We start from the raw sequence: 18055 nt of genomic DNA, 5'->3' as shown, positions 1-18055 counted from the left end.
CCCGCTAAACCCATCCAGGAAAGAGAAGAACTTCTTTCCTGCCAGTCCATCCAACACTTGATCTATGAAAGGTAGAGGGAAATGGTCTTTCTTGGTAGCTTTGTTCAGCTCACGGTAATCCACACAGATTCTCCACTTCCCATTCTTTTTGGGAACCAACACTAGAGGGGACACCCATTCACTATATGAGATGGGGTAGATGAATCCGGCATCCAACAGTTTCTGCAATTCTTCCTTGACAATGTCTTTAAGTGCTGGATTCATTCTCCTCTGAGGTTGCCTAACCGGTTTACAATCCTCTTTGATGTATATATGATGGGTACAGACCGAGGGATGGACTCCTTTCATCTCTTTATAACTCCAAGCAAAAGCATCTAGGTGGTTGGCCAACAGACTACACAGCTCCTTTTCCTGGGAAGGAGATAGGGAGGAGCTGATTTTCAATGCTTTCTGAGGGCCGAACTCCACATTCTTAACTCTGGGAGTGACAGGGTTGGTTGTACAAAGATCCACTAAGGTGCTAGATTGGGCATCCTCCACCAATTTTTCTAAAGGTAGTGCACCGGTAGGTGGGTTTTGGATCAGAGTCTCAATCAAGTCATCCTCTGTTGGGGGGTTTCTTTTAGTGGTATCTAGGGTACACAGAGGTGCTGAGTACACCTCGTCTTCTTCTCCTTCCTCCAACCAGAGCGGTAAATCATGCTCTAAAGAAGGTTGGGCAGGAGGGTATAGGACTAGCTGCTTGGACATGGGACCATTTTTGATGGTCATGTTTCCTGCCCGACAACTTATGTAAGCATCTGCAGTAGCTAACCAAGGCCTTCCCAAGATGAGTGGATATCCAGTAAGCTTGGTATTTGGTTGCAGAACCAGGAAGTCTGCAGGGTATTCCCAAGAATCGATGGAGACCATGACATCCTCCACAATCCCTTCGGGAGTCACGGTGGAGCGGTCTGCTAATTGCAGTACTGTCAAGGTCTTCCTCAAGGAACCCTGAAGATTGAGTTTAAGCATGGTATCCCTGGTCATCACATTGATGGCCGCCCCCAGATCAATCAAGGTGTGGGGGATAATGGTGCCATTGATGTGAACATCTACTACATGACTTCCAGGATCTGGGTACTTTGGGCAGATGACTTGTCCTAGCATAAGGTCAGACAGTTGTCCTATGACATTGATAGTTGAGGCATCTTTCTTCCATCTGCCTGGGTGTTTGAAACACTTCTCCTTAACCAGCTTGTTATAAATGGGCACATCCTTGATAGCTTGGAGAAGGGGTATCTTCACACAAAACTGCTTGAGCTCTCCCAAAAGCTCATCCTCCTCTGGGTTGGGTTGTGTGGTGGCTGTTAGTCTCTCAGGAAAGGGTGGAATAGGCTTTGGTTCACTCTCCTGATGGTCTTCCTCATCCTCTGGGGGAGGAGGTTGGCGATCTGGAAGAGTCTTTCCAGATCTAAGATTGATCTCCTGGATCTCCACAGCATAGGTAGGGCATGAGGTCTCCCCAGTATATACCTGCTGAGCCTATCTATTGTTGGGGTTCGAGTTCGGTTGAGCAGGCATCTGAGGTTGCCTTGGAGGAGCAGGAGGTAAAGGCTGAGGTTGAACTGGTGGTGGAGGCAAAATGGCAGGAGGAGTGTTGTATTGGGGCCTCCACCCCGACTGAGGTGCACTCCATTGAGGCTGTGATTGGGCATGTGAATGATAGGAATGAGAAGTAGGTTGAGTAGGGTACTGAGGTGGATAAGACCATGGAGGAGGCATGGACCAAGAAGGATGAGCAGGGGGACCCCAAGAAGGCATGGGAGTCGATTGGTTGGGGTTAGAATAAGCTTGTCGTGCCCCTTGCATCCCCTGCTGATAAGGTCTAGATCCTTGTGGCCTCCTTTGGTTGATGAAGTAGAGAGGTTCAGTGGGGGCTTCGGTTCCTTGGTACATGGCTTTAAACCCAAGTAAGGTTGGACACTGATTTGTTGGGTGGTCCTCCTCACAAACGAAACACACTTCAACCGAATGTAATGGGCATTCGTTCTTAGGGTGTCTTCTGGTGCACCTAGGGTAGAAGACAGCCAAGGCTCTCTCAGCTTCTTCTTTCTTCTACTGGATCCTGAATGTGTCCAGCTGCATGGCAATGGTCTATCTCACCTCACTCTTAAGATCTTCTAATTGGTTTGTAAACTCATGTTTGGAGAAAGGGACACCAGCGGAGAGGAGATTTCCTCTACCTCGTTTCCTAGCTGCCCTGGAATGATTTCTAAACACAGTCTTGATGTCCTCATAAGGCAGTTGGTAAATGTCCCCCCCAGCTAACATGTGAAGGGTGTCTAAGAGATCTTCAGGGACTCCTCGGAGTAGAACCAACTTGAGGGATTCAGGGTCAAGTGTGCACCTGGCCCGCTTATAGCTAAGTTGGAACCTCTCCTCATAATCCTCTAAGGACTCATCAATCCCCATGGTCATCCGAAAGATCTCTCCCTTGGTTTCCTTAGACCTACAATAATCCCTATACTTGGTATTGAAGGCTTGCTGCATTTGAGCCCAAGTAGCGATGCTACTCCCAGGTAGTCCCATGAACCAGCGTAGTGCTGCATCCTTAAGGGTTGAAGGGAAAAACTTCAGCTTTTGCTCATCTTTAATATAGTCATAGGTTCTACAAAGGACAGCAAACTCAAACAAGAAGGTATCAGGATCCTCAGTGGTCAGTCCATGGAAGTGAGGCAAGGCGGAGGGGCTAATGTTCTTCATTTTCATCTCTCCATTGGTCTCTCGGATGGGGAAAGCTCCTTCTATTCTCTCATCTTCTCTTCTATTATCAGCCATGGCTTCAGATGGAGTGGTCTCTAACTCTTCTTCTTCTATAGGGTCTTGGTATATCTTAGGATGTTCACCTATAGGTTCCTCTGGGTCACTGTCACCAAAGAAGAGAGAAGGGTGACTCAGTGATGTGGTGGGGGTGTTTGGTAGGAATTTGCCTGATCTATCTCGGTTCCTACGAGGCATGAAATGGAAAGGACTTTTTTTTTTTTTTTTTTGCTTTTGCTTTGCTTTTCTTTTGGTACCTGCAAAACTGAGACAGATTGATCTACAACTAACTATGAAAGATGTAAAATTAACTGAAAGCAGGAAAGAACTAATCTACTTTGCTCAAAGAAATTGCAGAAAGGAAATGCTAGTCTATGAAAGCAGGAAATGCTAATCTATGAAAGCAGGAAATGTCTATGCTACTTTTGCAGAATGGAAATGAAATAAACTACTGAGCAGAAGTAAGAGTACGAAAGTAGAAGAAAAGCAACAATTACTAATACTCTGACGCTTCCCCGGCAACGGCGCCAAAAAGATGGTGAGCTCCAGTATTGTAGCAATAATGCTACAACTCCTTGGGCTTCCTGTCTCTCATTTTATCAACCCGGTAGTTCGTACAAACTTGGAAGTGACGGTGGTATATGCACAAGTACTAGCTCTTGTCGCAGCTGTCACTTGGTCAGCTGGCACAAGTCCGCTAGGGCTCAAGCCAACTTCTATAGGCTCTCAGAAGAAGCTTGCTAATTGATGGATGAAAGCTATTCTCAAAGGAAAACTACTCTACTTGACAAAATGGACTAAAAGCAAATCAAAGCATGTAAACCTAGGAAACGCTAATTTAACTAGTCTAACCTCTATAATGCAAAGAATGTGAATGAAACCTCTACCAATGCTGTTGTTACCTCTAATAAGTGGAAATGCATGGATCTAAGCTACTTGCATCATAAAAGACATGTTTTTGTATTTTTCCCTTAAGTGAATGGAATGATTGTGATTTTGTGCTAACTAGGGTTTGGTTGTGCAGATGGTATGGAGAAGGAAGGAAAGCATGGGACAGGTTTGGGAGGCTAGGAGAGGTCCCTAGGGATCCTTAGCATCCATCCACAGAGGTTCCTCGCATTCATATGCTCAGCAACCGAGTGAGTGGCCTCCTACAGGATGTCTGCAGGGGATCCTACAGGATACACAGAGATTTCTACAGGATGTCTACAAATTGCTACAAGATGACCTAACGTGAGTGTTTGAAGTGATGGAGGAGTGATGGAATGGTAGGGGGAGATGGGTGAGGTAGGAATAAGGCTGGTGATGGCTCAGAAGTGGAAGAATAGGATAGGGAGTGAGTGTAGGGAGTAGGTTGGAAGATAGAGGTCTAGGTCAACGAAAGGGCTAGAGAGTGAAGCTATGTGAGGAGTGAAAGACTTTGGGAGATAACAGAGCGGAGCAGGGGTCAAAGATGTGGTTGCATGCGTGATCAAGATGGAGGAGAAGGTAATGGAACGAGAGAGAGCAATGTAAATGAAACAAATGCTTATGATTGTCACCAAACCGAAAATGCATTAACCTAAACTACCTGTGCGTATAAATTCAATGAACAGCAATCCAAAACGCGAAGGAGAATGTGCATGAAGCTGTGATGAAGGCGTGTGTGTAGGTGTGAATCATGTGGAAAGATCTATCATAACGAGACTATCTTGCAGCATGTATGAAGTGAAGAACTGCGTGTTTTTGTGGCTGGTATGGGCTGCACTCCAATCTCCAAACGGAGATGGCAGTGGAGACTTCCTCAACCTTTTTTGCTGGAGCTCCAATGTATTATCAACCTGCTAATCTAACTAAACAACCGAAAGCAATTCAACCATAAACTAGTCCTATCTATGCTCATGAAAAAGACTAATTCAACAACCTGTAATTCAAATTGCATGTGAAAATGAAAACTCAGAGTGCTGAAACGAAATGCGAACAACACTACAGCAGAGCGGATCTATGGCTCTCAGGTTGGGCCCTAACCTGAGAGCTATAGTCTCCTTAAGAAAACTCAGAGCTAGATCAAAATCTGCCTTCTTTATTCCTAATCTGATGTTATGCCAAAACTGGCTTACAACAAGAACTAACACCGAGTTGTGCTCCAAAATTACAATAGTAATGCGAAAGTTTCAACAACCTATCAAAGGCTACAACCTCTATACTTATGCAAAACAGTGACCCAACAAGTGTCCTTGATTTTAGGAGCTCGGCTGTCCAACTAGAGTTTAACTGCTGATCCTGTGGGACAGTCATAAGTGTTGTTCCTGTAGAACAGTTGTAACTGCTGTTCCTATAGAACAGCTAGCTACTTCTAAGCTCGGAGGGGAGATGGATTGGAGCTCAGAGTTCTTGGTGGGAATCACGAGGAATGTCCCCAAGACCGTGGACATCCTCTCCTAAAAACCATCAGTGCCACCTCGTTGTCTCGTTGTCTCCTTTTTCGTTGTCTTTTGCTCCCTTTTAATGCCAAAACCTGGAATCATAATGCATTAGTCACGTAGATAGAGTGCCTACCCTTCTTCCTACAAACAACATGAACAAAATAAGAAATGCATGCATTAGCAATAAAAAATGAATGGGTTGAGCAAGTATAATAGGCCAAAATGAGCCCAAATTGTACCAAAATTGGGGTTCATCACCTCCAATGGCCTTAAAAATTCCTTGACGCCAAGAAAGGAGAGGGGAAAGAGGTATTTTCATCCACATAGGTGTAGATTAAATTTTCATCAATGGATTAAATTCAAGAAACCAATTAATAATCTTAACAAACCTCTGGTGCCCATGAAAAAGGAACCTGATTTGTAGATTTGGTCTCTATCTTCCTGTTTTTAAAAGAAAAATAGCTAATATCCATTTACGCAAGAAAAGATGTTCTTAGGATCATAATTTTCCTAGTTGTCAAAGGCCGAGTCTTTAATAGCTTCACGACTTGGCCACAAACTAGTGGACTTTCCTAGTAACTCTTTTTCCTTCAAGCATACCACATTCTCTTTTGTTGAGGAGAGAAACCCCAGACCCAGAGATGGATTTGATTCTTATTTTTTCACAAATTTATTTAGGGTGCTCATTGTACCTACATGAAGCACATATCCAACAAAACAACCCAGAAACCCTTGTCATGATCGCTAACAGGAAAGAAACTTATAGCAACAAAAAGCTCGAATCTTGGCACAAATTGCATTCAATCTGCACTTCAAGTAAACCAATCTAAACTCCATTGTAATCACGAGCATTGAACAACTAGTTAATGAGCATATATCTAACATCAAGATGGAAATGAAGTTGCTAAACCACTCAGGTCTTCCTTATAGTAGTTTTTTTTCCATTAGTAGAGTATCCTAATACTTGATATGTAATGAAACACTATCTCCCTCATATTTTTCCTCTCTTAATTTATTTTAATCTAATCTTTTGTGATTCCCTTAACCTCTTTCTTTATCTTTTTTAGTTGTATGTGCTTCGAGATTTCAACAATTATTCATTTTGATGGTATTTTTTTGGAAGAGTAACCAATCAAGATCTATCAAGTACCGAGGGGTCAAATCTCTTTTCACTTTAAAAGAAGTTTGCATCGCAAGAGAATTGTTCCCTCTTGGTGCTTGGTAGATGGAGATTTAAGATGGAATTGAGAAAGTTTGATTATTAACTATAGTTATAGTTATTAATTATTATTTTTTTGCCCGATTCAAAATTTTAAAAACATCTCTACCAAGGGTATTTTTTTGCCCGATTGAAAATTTTAAAAACATCTCTACCAAGGGTGGAAAGAGATCAAATCTATTTTTCGCTCTAAAATAAGTTTGCGCCTCAAGAGATATGATTCCTTTGGAACTTGGTAGATCGAAAATTAAGATGGACCTAGGCTCATTTAGTTATTAATTATAATTATAACTATTAATTCTATGTTTTTTATTTTATTTATTTATTTCTTATGTAATTTGATCTAGTCAAAGTGTTAAATAGGACATTACATTTGTATTGTATTAGACTCAGCCTATGGGAAAAATTATTATTTTCAACTCTATTTCTATTTGTATCTTTCAATTATATTTTAATACTATTTTAATAATGCAATTCTTAATTCTATTTTAATTCTATGATCAACTACTTTATTTTTATACTATTTGGGTTGAGTGGGGTTCGAGTGCGGCTCTCTCCAACCCAATATGGTAGAGATGTTGTAATGTATTGTTTAACATTTTGAATAAGTCAAATTATATAAAAATAAAATTAACGAAATAAAAATAAATAACAATAAAAGTAAGGAAATAAAAATAAAATAATAGTAAAAAAAAAATGGCCCATGCTATTGACCCATGGTATTGAAAACCTATGTTATTCATGTTGAATGTTGTCTATTTAAAGGGAATAATTAAACCATTAGAGGTCCATCTTAACTCCAATCTACCAAGAGTGGATAAGGATCAAATATGTTGATATACAAACCTCTTTTAGAGTGAAAACACATTTGATCCCTAAAGCTTGGTAGATCGAGAGTTAAGATGGATCTACATTAGTTTATAGTTTAATAGAAATATTCAATTAAACCATTATTGCTAATTTCTTATTTCAATTTGAAATAGTCTAATTATTCTCTCAATCTCTTTTTAACTTAATAAATCGTAATTCATTAACATTCACAATGTTCTTTTGATCTTTAATAATCTTTCATAATAAATTTCTTATTTCTTTCTTCCATTTATAGTAATAATCTACCATATTAAATTTCTGATTTCTTTCCTCCATTTACACTAGGTCTAGGAGTCTTCGATTCATATTTTAACTTAGTATATATAATTTTTAATCATCCTGTTCTCGTGGTGAAAATCTGCATAAGAGAATTACACTTATCTCTTAAAATAAACCCCACTACCATACTAATATCAACACTACTTTATTAACCTATAATATAAATAACACTAAAATTATATATAATAAAAAATTAATATTCCTCACACCCCAAGATTCCGTACACTTCTATAAAATTTATTTATCTCAAATTGATATTCTAATCTAAATCTTAGGATTTCACCCCTATTGAATTATTTATCCCTTAAAAAAAATAATAATATCATTAATGAATTGGTTTGAACCAAGTCGATCTCTGTTGAAATATTAATTTCCCCTGCTGCGTACTGTTTCCAGAAAACCAATACGCTTCCCAGCACAAATTAAAACAGCAGACACCTGGACAACAGTTTTACCAAAGCAATTTTCCCTGGAGCAGATAGAGCCGTGCGATATGGATGGGCAGCTGTCCGATTGAATGTACAGGGCCTGCAGCAATGAATTTGACTTGAAGTTGAATCTTCATTGACAACCAGATTTATGAGTCAAGCGATAAATGAAATTTAATGCGGTTGAGCGAGTTGGTAAAAATGGTAAACAACAGGTTTTATTGCGGACATGGGGAATGTACCGCAACATCCAGAAATCTCAGGAATTAGATTTATTTGTCTGCTGCTCCATACCTTGTCTTAATTTCCAGTCTTCTCATAATAATTTTAAGTAGTTTTTTTTCTAGTGTGTTGTTTTAATGTAATGAGCAGCAGCATAGAAGTAGAGCGATAGTAGTGTTAATCTCTCAGCAATACAATGCAACAGCGCTCGAATGTAATTTCTGTGTTTAAGAAAGAATGTGCAGCAGCACGAGCTCAGATGAATGAAGCTTTCATGCACAGCAGTGCAGGGACTGTAAATGAAATGTAAGAGAGAAGCGCAGCAGCGCTTGAATGTGATTGTGTGCTGCAGAGAAGAGTAGAAGCAGCAACGAAGGCACATCAGTGCAGAAAAGTAGACACAGCAGTGTGTAAGTTTTTTTTTTGAGGAACAGAGACAGAGCTCTCTTTGTAATGCACAGCAGTGCAGAAGTTTTTTTTGTACGCAGCAGCGTGTTACAGCAGCGTGTTACAGCAGCGTTCTGAGCTGAAACAGAGTGTTACAGCAACATGTTTTGTAAATGCACAGGAGTGCAGTCACAGCAATGCAAAGTGCAGACACAGCAGTCAAAAACAGCGTGTTGATTTTTCAGAGGAGACAGACTATTTTGTTTTCTGTAATGTACAGCAGTGCAGACACAGTAATGTATTTTCTGTTTACAGCATGAAATTTTTATGTCTTGAACTGTCTCTAAAAGTAGCCTTGTTGAATCCCTTTGTCAAGAGGAAAGTTTTTTTTAAAGAACAATCTTTTATGAAATTCCTGTAACAGTTAGTTTACTTTTAATAAACGCAAGTTAATCTTTTCCTGTTGCTGTTACACCGTAACCAAAAAAAAATATCAGACGTAAAAAATTTACGTTGCTGAAACACCACGATCAGCGTTGCTGAAACACGTGTTTCAGCAACTAAAAAAAATCTGTGTTGCTGAAACACCATTTCCAGCAAGCGATTTTCTGGGTTTTCTGTGTTAAAACAGAGTATAAAAACAGAGCATTTTTTTTGTCTGTCTATTATGGAATTTTCACAAATTTCCAACATGGTATCAGAGCTAGTCCAGGCTCTTTGAAGTGTCAAAGAAGCTGAAGGAAGGGTTTATTGCGGTAGCAGCTTCACCAGCAGAGTGAAGGCTCAGCTAAGAAAGGATCCAGGTATTTCTCAGATTAATTTTCTGTGTTGTTGTTGAAGAAACAGTCAGTGATTTTAAAAACACAGTCAGGGATTTTAAAAATAGTTAAGAATGGAAAAATCAAAGAAGAAAGCCTCCAAGCCTGTTAAAAATGTGTCTCCCTCCTCTACTAAACTAGAAGGAAATCTGTTTGAAAGCATTGTATTTGAGGTTCCAAGGTTTGATGGAAACTTCGATGTATGGGAAATAAAGATGAGGGCTTTCCTAATGTTTGAAGGGATTGAAGTGTGGGAGTCAGTGATTGATGACAACAATATGGATAAAGAATCCATGGAGTATGATGCACAAGTAGCAAAGACTATCTTGGATGGTCTCCCTAATTCAGTGAAGAAGAATCTTGGAAAATACACATCAGCAAAGGATATTTGGGACAGACTGCATGACCTTCATGCAAAGGGAGCACTGACCATGAGAATGAGCCAAGAAGAACCCATCATAGAAGCTGAGAATGAAAAGCTTGACCTCATCAAGCTTCAAGTAAAAGAAAGGGATGAAGAGCTTGCCAAGCTTAAGAAGGAACTTGATGAAAGCAAGAGGAAACATCATGAAGAAGTCATATCCATGACAAATCAGCTGAATGAAGCAAAGAAGCAGGCAGATGCCTTGACAAACCAACTTGAACAAAGACATAAGAGAGTGAATAAGCTTGTGGAAGAGATTGGACAATACAAGGTAGAGGTCTCCTCCCTTAAGTCCGAACTACAAGAAGCCAAGAAGCAGGCAAAAGGAGCTGAAAATAAAATGGAGCGCAGTCAAGCAGAAATCTCCAAAATGAAGTCTGATATTATCTCCCTTAAAATAGTAGCAGCTGAAGCTACTCGTAGCAAAGAAGAGACTGAGGAACAACTAGCAAAGAAAAATAATGAATGTGAAAAGTTAGAAGAAGAGATTGTCCTCCTCAGGAAGAAGGTTGAAGGGATGAACAAGATCATGAAGAGCTCTCAAGCCTTGGATGATATGCTCAGCTATCACAGATCTCCATATGATAAATCAGGACATGGGTATGTAGGTGAACCCTCAAACAAGAATGAGGATGCCTTAAGCAAAGGAGATGTGAAGAAGCCAGAAAGATGTTGTGAAGCTCCTAGTTCCAGCAAAGGCAAGGAGAAAAATGAAGGATGCAATAGAAGAAATCCTGCTCCAAGCATAAAACCAGCTCCAAGAAGAAATGTAGCTGATGTCAAAGAGGCAAAAGGCAATGGTTATCATCAAAGGATCTCAAGGCAGCAAGGCTTCAGAAGTGCATCAAGAAAACCTCCATCTCCCAGGTACCAAAGTTCATTTTTTGGTTATTGTTATGCTTGTTCAAACTTTGGTCATATGGCAAAAGACTGTAGAGCATTTCATGGAGATAAATGTTGTGGTCTCCGAAAATCTCCAAGAAACAATTTTAGAAGAAATCATGAAATGTTATTCATGAATAAAGTTGAATGCTTCAAGTGTCATAACATTGGGCATATGGCACCAGACTGTAACTTAACATGGGCTCCTATGCAAGCTAGACCCATGCAAAAGAAGAGAGTTACACAAGTATGGAGAAGGAATGAAATACAGTCAGAAAGTCTCTTGAGCTCTCCAGCCGATCTAAGTTTCTTTTGAGAAGATTCTACTGAAAGAAGATAAAGCATACACTAAAGGGGAGCTTGTAATTTTTGTTGCTGAACTGTCTTAACAGTCACTCTTTGATGAAGACCTTTTCATAAGGGAAAGATATGAAGTTAAATCTGCCATAAAAGTAGAAAAGAAAAGGGGACAGCGCTCAAATGTAAAGTGCAGCAGCGCAATAAGAAAAGTATGCAAAGCAAGAAGACCCTCACAGCAGTGGGAAGACAGAACATAAAACAGCAGTTTGGAAATTTTTGTTATGGATCACATGCATTGAAATGCATAGCAAAGGAAGGTAGTTTCCTTCTATGTAATGTGAGAGAACATACTCATAGCAGAGTGAGTACAATACACAGCAGTAAAAAAAATGTAATGTTTTTCTTCATATGCAATGCAGCATGCAAAGAAATGCATAAAGAAAAACATGGACAGCAGAATTTTAAATGCACATGGAATGAATGAGAATGTGTGTGGCAGTAGAAAGTCAAAGGAATTGCACAACAGTGCATTGTGTAATTAAAAAAATGAAGCTGAAGATTGTGTGAAGCAAGGGTGTAAAAAGAAAAGGCAGCAGCCTGTGTTATTTTTTTTGTAGAGAATGAAGTGCCAAGAGTATGGGCACACAGCAGTATGATGAAACAAAAGGCAGCCACAGTGAAAATTGCAGAAGCAACGCAGCAGCAAATAAAAACCCAGGGATGACAGAGTCTATGGTTATGGGTATGGACAACAATGCATAAGAAAAGGCAGCAGTGTGATGGCAAGAAGGAGAAGCACAGTAGTGCGAAGAAAATGAAACCAGAACTAAGAGAGAATGAAGAAATGTGTTTTTACACAGCAATGCAAATAAGAAAATGCAGCAGCATGGAATTTTTGTTGAAGAAATGAAAGGTAATGGCACAGCAGCAGTGCGAGTGTAATCAATGAAGGGGAGCACGCAGTGCGTATTTTTGTTGTTAAATGTGAAAGGAATGCGCAGCAGCGCAAGAGCAATTTGAGAAGTTATTTTATGCACAACAGTGCAGTGATAGAGAGAGTGCTGAAACAACAGTGCTGAAACACAAAACACAGTGCTGAAACAGCAGTGCTGAAACACAGTGCTGAAACAGCAATGCTGAGATACAGTGCTGAGATAGAGTGCTGAAACAGCAGTGCTGAAATAGAGTTGCTGAGACAGAGTTGCTGAGACAGCAATGCTGAGACAGCAGTGCTGAGATAAAGTTTTGTAATGGAATATGCAGCAGCATAAATGTATTGAAAATTTTACACATAGCAGTGTAATGTTTTTCAGGAGAAGACAGAGTCTGTAATGAATAGCAGTGCAGAGCATATTACAGCCTAAGCGCTATTGTGAAGAGCAATGCGAATGAAGATATTTTCACACACAGCAGTGTAAAATATCAGGCAGACACAGTAGTGTCAATTTGGACAGATTGAAGTGCCTCTGAAGCAGGCATGTTGGAATCCCTCTGTTAAGAGGTAGATGTTATTTGTGTGGAACAAAAGCGTTCCTTGGTGAATCCCTCTATCAAGAGGAAGATGCTTTTTAGCATACACATGGTAAATCCCTCTATCAAGAGGATGATGCTTTTCAGCATAGTCACAGGTGAATCCCTCTCTCAAGAGGAAGGTGCTCTTCAGCACATTGTTATGGTGAATCCCTCTGTCATGAGGAAGGTGCTCTTAAGCACAGTCTCAGGTAAATCCCTCTATTAAGAGGAAGACAATTTTAATTGGCTGTGGAACTGCATCAGAAGCAGTTGGTGAATTCCTCTATGAGAGGAAGTGTTTGGGTACGACAGAATGCCCAGCAGTTGAAATTAAAGGGGAGTGTTGAAATATTAATTTCCCCTGCTGCGTACTGTTTCCAGAAAACCAATACGCTTCCCAGCACAAATTAAAACAGCAGACACCTGGACAGCAGTTTTACCAAAGCAATTTTCCCTGGAGCAGATAGAGCCGTGCAATATGGATGGGCAGCTGTCCGATTGAATGTACAGGGCCTGCAGCAATGAATTTGACGTGAAGTTGAATCTTCATTGACAACTAGATTTATGAGTCAAGCGATCAATGAAATTTAATGCGGTTGAGAGAGTTGGTAAAAATGGTAAACAACAGGTTTTATTGCGGACATGGGGAATGTACCGCAACATCCAGAAATCTCAGGAATTAGATTTATTTGTCTGCTGCTCCATACCTTGTCTTAATTTCCAGTCTTCTCATAATAATTTTAAGTAGTTTTTTTTCTAGTGTGCTGTTTTAATGTAATGAGCAGCAGCATAGAAGTAGAGCGATAGTAGTGTTAATCTCTCAGCAATACAGTGCAGCAGCGCTCGAATGTAATTTCTGTGTTTAAGAAAGAATGTGCAGCAGCACGAGCTCAGATGAATGAAGCTTTCATGCACAGCAGTGCAGGGACTGTAAATGAAATGTAAGAGAGAAGCACAGCAGCGCTTGAATGTGATTGTGTGCTGCAGAGAAGAGTAGAAGCAGCAACGAAGGCACATCAGTGCAGAAAAGTAGACACAGCAGTGTGTAAGTTTTTTTTTGAGGAACAGAGATAGAGCTCTCTTTGTAATACACATCAATGCAGAAGTTTTTTTTGTACGCAGCAGCGTGTTACAGCAGCGTTCTGGGCTGAAATAGAGTGTTACAGCAACATGTTTTGTAAATGCACATGAGTGCAGTCACAGTAATGCAAAGTGCAGACACAACAGTCAAAAACAGCGTGTTGATTTTTCTTAGAGGAGACAGACTATTTTGTTTTCTGTAATGTACAGCAGTGCAGACACAGTAATGTATTTTCTGTTTACAGCATGAAATTTTTAAGTCTTGAACTGTCTCTAAAAGTAGCCTTGTTGAATCCCTCTGTCAAGAGGAAAGTTTTTTTTAAAGAACAATCTTTTATGAAATTCCTGTAACAGTTAGTTTACTTTTAATAAACGCAAGTTAATCTTTTCCTGTTGCTGTTACACCGTAACCAAAAAAAAATATCAGACGTAAAAAATTTACGTTGCTGAAACACCACGATCAGCGTTGCTGAAACACGTGTTTCAGCAACTAAAAAAAAATCTGTGTTGCTGAAACACCATTTCCAGCAAGCGATTTTCTGGGTTTTCTGTGTTAAAACAGAGTATAAAAACAGAGCATTTTTTTGTCTGTCTATTATGGAATTTTCACAAATTTCCAACAATCTCAAACTGATATTCTAATCTAAATCTTGGTATTTCACCCATATTAAATTATTTATCCGTAATAGAAAATAATAATTTCATTAGTGAAATCGTTTGAACCAAGTCGGAATATTCCTTAGTTTGTTTTAAAATATTAACATTAAAATGTGAAATACAAGATTACCTAAAGAAATATTTCGAAAATTAATTAAAGGGAAAAAATAAAGATATTAGGTAAATATTAAAAGAAAATGGCATTCACTTGAAAGCTCTGCCGCAGCTTCTTTCGCCTACAACGTGCCAGCGTCGGCCGGCAGATTAAGGAGTGGTTGCCGGGTCGAAATTTCGCGAAGTGCTAAAATACGAGCGCCCTCGCAAGCTTTCTCACTCAATATAAATATATATAATTTTTTCTCTCATATATATATATATGTGGTTCTATTCGTGTCCCTCCACCATTGTCATTGACAGCTCCCATGGGTGTTGCGATTTTTCGCACGTAAACGCTCTGCTCTCGCTTGGAAAATGGTCCCGATTCATGAGTGGGAAACATTTAGTGCTAAACCGCGTCACAACCCATCGATATTACGTGGATGGTAATTTTTAATAATATAGATTCATTTATATATTTTTAGGCGCTGATACTAAGTGGATTCTAATTTTTAATAAAATACATTAATTTTTTCATTCAAATACTCATCAACATCAAAATGGTTCAGGGGTTCAACCCCGTGACACGCCTGCCTGAATATAATTTTTAATGTATATTTGATTCCTATTAAATGTGCTCATGATTTCAAGAACCTACCCTACAATTACACTTATACGCTTCCTATATAATTGTCCACATGTCATCATTCTGCAAACAAGTTCTTCAATCCCTATTCATTCTTTTCCAAACCCAAATCAAATAGGTAATCAATTAGACTAGTCTGCTCCGGTTGCATCCTCAATATCCATGAAACAATATATCATCCATGGAGGCTCTTAATCCATCTATTTATGTCCATTTCATTCTTATGGTTATTATAATCTGCAGTGCGAAAAGGCTATCCAGTTGAAGTAATCTATCCAGTTATTTATAGTGTAGATTCATATATAATGCCCATTTTAAGCACTCCGTAAGAACCGGGTTTTCATTTGAGTAAAGCACCCCTACTAAGGTTCTGTAGCGGCTTTTAAGGGCCTGTATTCAGAGATCGAAGGAAGGCTGCCTCCCTCAGAATTTGTGTTTGAAATTGTTGAACTGGCTGGGATGAACTGGAAACCCCCTGCCATATGAGTAACTTATAAATAAATAAAGAGAAAATAGAACTCCATAGCATATTACTCGAAATCCCCTTACCAGATGAGTAACTTATAAGTGAATAAAGAGAAAATAGAATTCCATAGCATACTAAGGCTAATGCAGGTAGAGGGAGGGGATAAAGTCGAAGCCGGGTGGTTGGGAGGGTTTAATGATAACTTCCTCACTCCGGTTCTAAGACATGATGATTATGTTGAAAAAAATCTTGAAAATGAATTCTATGTAGGGTTATGCTCGGGCTTTTTAGTAATGAAAAAAATTCACACATAAAACACTCGCTGCTATTTTATTGATCACACAAAACATGATTATTACAATGACCCCACTGAAGGGTATTTAACTTTTTTCAATAGTGACTGGCTTAAAATAACTTGACATGCACACACTTAACTCACTTAACTCACACTCTAAATGTGGACTGCACTTAACTCATTAGACAAAATGCTAACCACTCAACAATCAACACTCAGTTAACGAACTCTCTAGTTTTAGCCAACTTGTATGACTCAACATAACTCAAACATGATTCAACTATTACACAAACATGCCTATTGTTCTATGTCTCAGCTAGGCTTACAATGACTCAAGACTTGCACAATTTTGTATTTTATTTTTCTCATTTTCCAAATTTTATATCCTCAAAATTGCTTCATTCTCTGCTGCGCTTTCTTGTTGTAGGCTCCATATTCTTTTACCTGTTGTCGCTACAATTTTTCTTTGACTTTTCTTGAATTTGTGCTGAAACATAATTTGATCTTGTCTACTACACTTGCCTCTTCAAGTATTCGTTCAACCATGGACTCTTGCCAAAACATTGCATCTTCAAATTGTCTTCTTTGCTTCGCTTCTTGTGTTTCATATTCCTAAATTTCTTTTTGCCATATTTCGTGATAGCAGAATCTTATTTCTCATTGACTCCATTGATAAAAAATGGTTTCAATGCATTCATCTTTTTCTTTCATACCATTCTTTTCACTTTCATCATCAGGTACTGTTGTTTTTTAACTGTATTTTTCACACTCAATATCATTATTCACCATTTCATTCAATTCTTTTATTCCAACAGCTTCTTTAAGGCTCGCATCAATTTATACTATTGGCTTCTGAATGCATTCTTCAACGAGCTTCAAATCTACATCAAATTTGTTAACAACCTTTCTTTCAACTTCTTTGCCCATGGTATTCTTAACATCTGCATATGCAAAAACAATGTTAAAAACGTCTTTAATATGACTCTCTTCAGTGAGAGCTTCCTGCTCTACATCTGCCTTCTTTTCAACTAGATGGAGGTTGTCTTCCAGTATTATTTTGTTAGTGGATATTCTCATTAAAAACTCTTGAATCACTTTATCTTGTTTTTTATCATCAAGTGCTGCTAGATGAAATAATGCTTCATGAGCAGTTCCAACTACTTTATATCTTGCTGCTATAGTGGCAGTGTCAACCTTCAATTCTTCATCAAACATTGCGCTTACCATATTGTCACAATCCATCTCTATTTCAAAAAAGAAACCACACATATCATCAACATAATGTTCATCTACACTATGGTGAGATATCCGAGCATCCATGTGCTCATTGTCAATTTCATTGACAATTTCAACTTCATCAAATCCATGAGTTGCAGTTGGATTCACCAATACACATATAACTTTGTACTCATCATCCACATGTGTCTCATCACAGTAGGAATCACAATCATCTGCATCATCCATATTACAGTGGATTCTTTTAGTATTAATATGCTCTTGCTCTGTTTCACACACATAGGCTTCAACTTCTTTCTTTGCAATCTTTGTTGCATCTTTTTCATCCATATGCATGATTTCATAATGGGCTTCAATTTTATGGTCTTATCAACCATCATCCACTTTTGAGTGGGATTCTCCAAGCTCTATTGTCATCTCAGGATCATGCTCATCTGCTTTCGGATCTGCGGCTGACTTCTTTGCTTGTGACATACCCTGCTGCTACTGCATGTCACTCACCTTTGTGCCAAATTCTTCTTCCAAGATTTTCCATGCTACCTTGGAAGTAGTAGCTTTTGCTATCTTGCAAAACAACTTCTCATCCAATGCTTGTTGTATAAAATTCAATGCTAAAACATCACATATCACATCATATGGGTTACTAGATTCGTACTCAATTAACTCTTTAGCTCAAACAAAAGTTAGCATCTTGATAACCCAACGATCAAAATATTCACGAGTAAACATAAGAGGTGGTAGAAAATCGAAGCTACACCAATCACCCTCGATATCTTCTTCATTTTCTCGTAGACTTCTGAATTCATTGGCTACGACCTGAACCTCTCTAACCATGGCAATGATCTTCGCCTCTTCTTTTCGATTTCTTTTCTTAATATGCTTTAGTCGCACTTTACCACCGCTAGCTACTGTCATTCCTTTTCTTATTGCTACTTTTCTTATTACAGTAGGTTGTCCTCTATTTCCCCCTGAAAAAAAAAAAATTATGATTTTCAACGTGCCCTAGTAAAACACGATCTTCACCCAAAACA

Source organism: Pinus tabuliformis, chromosome 9 (assembly GCF_031772625.1).
Source record: "Pinus tabuliformis cultivar Carrire ecotype Pingquan chromosome 9, CPIR1, whole genome shotgun sequence".
In the NCBI taxonomy this organism is placed as follows: Eukaryota; Viridiplantae; Streptophyta; class Pinopsida; order Pinales; family Pinaceae; genus Pinus; species Pinus tabuliformis.
This window is presented reverse-complemented; position numbering follows the sequence as displayed.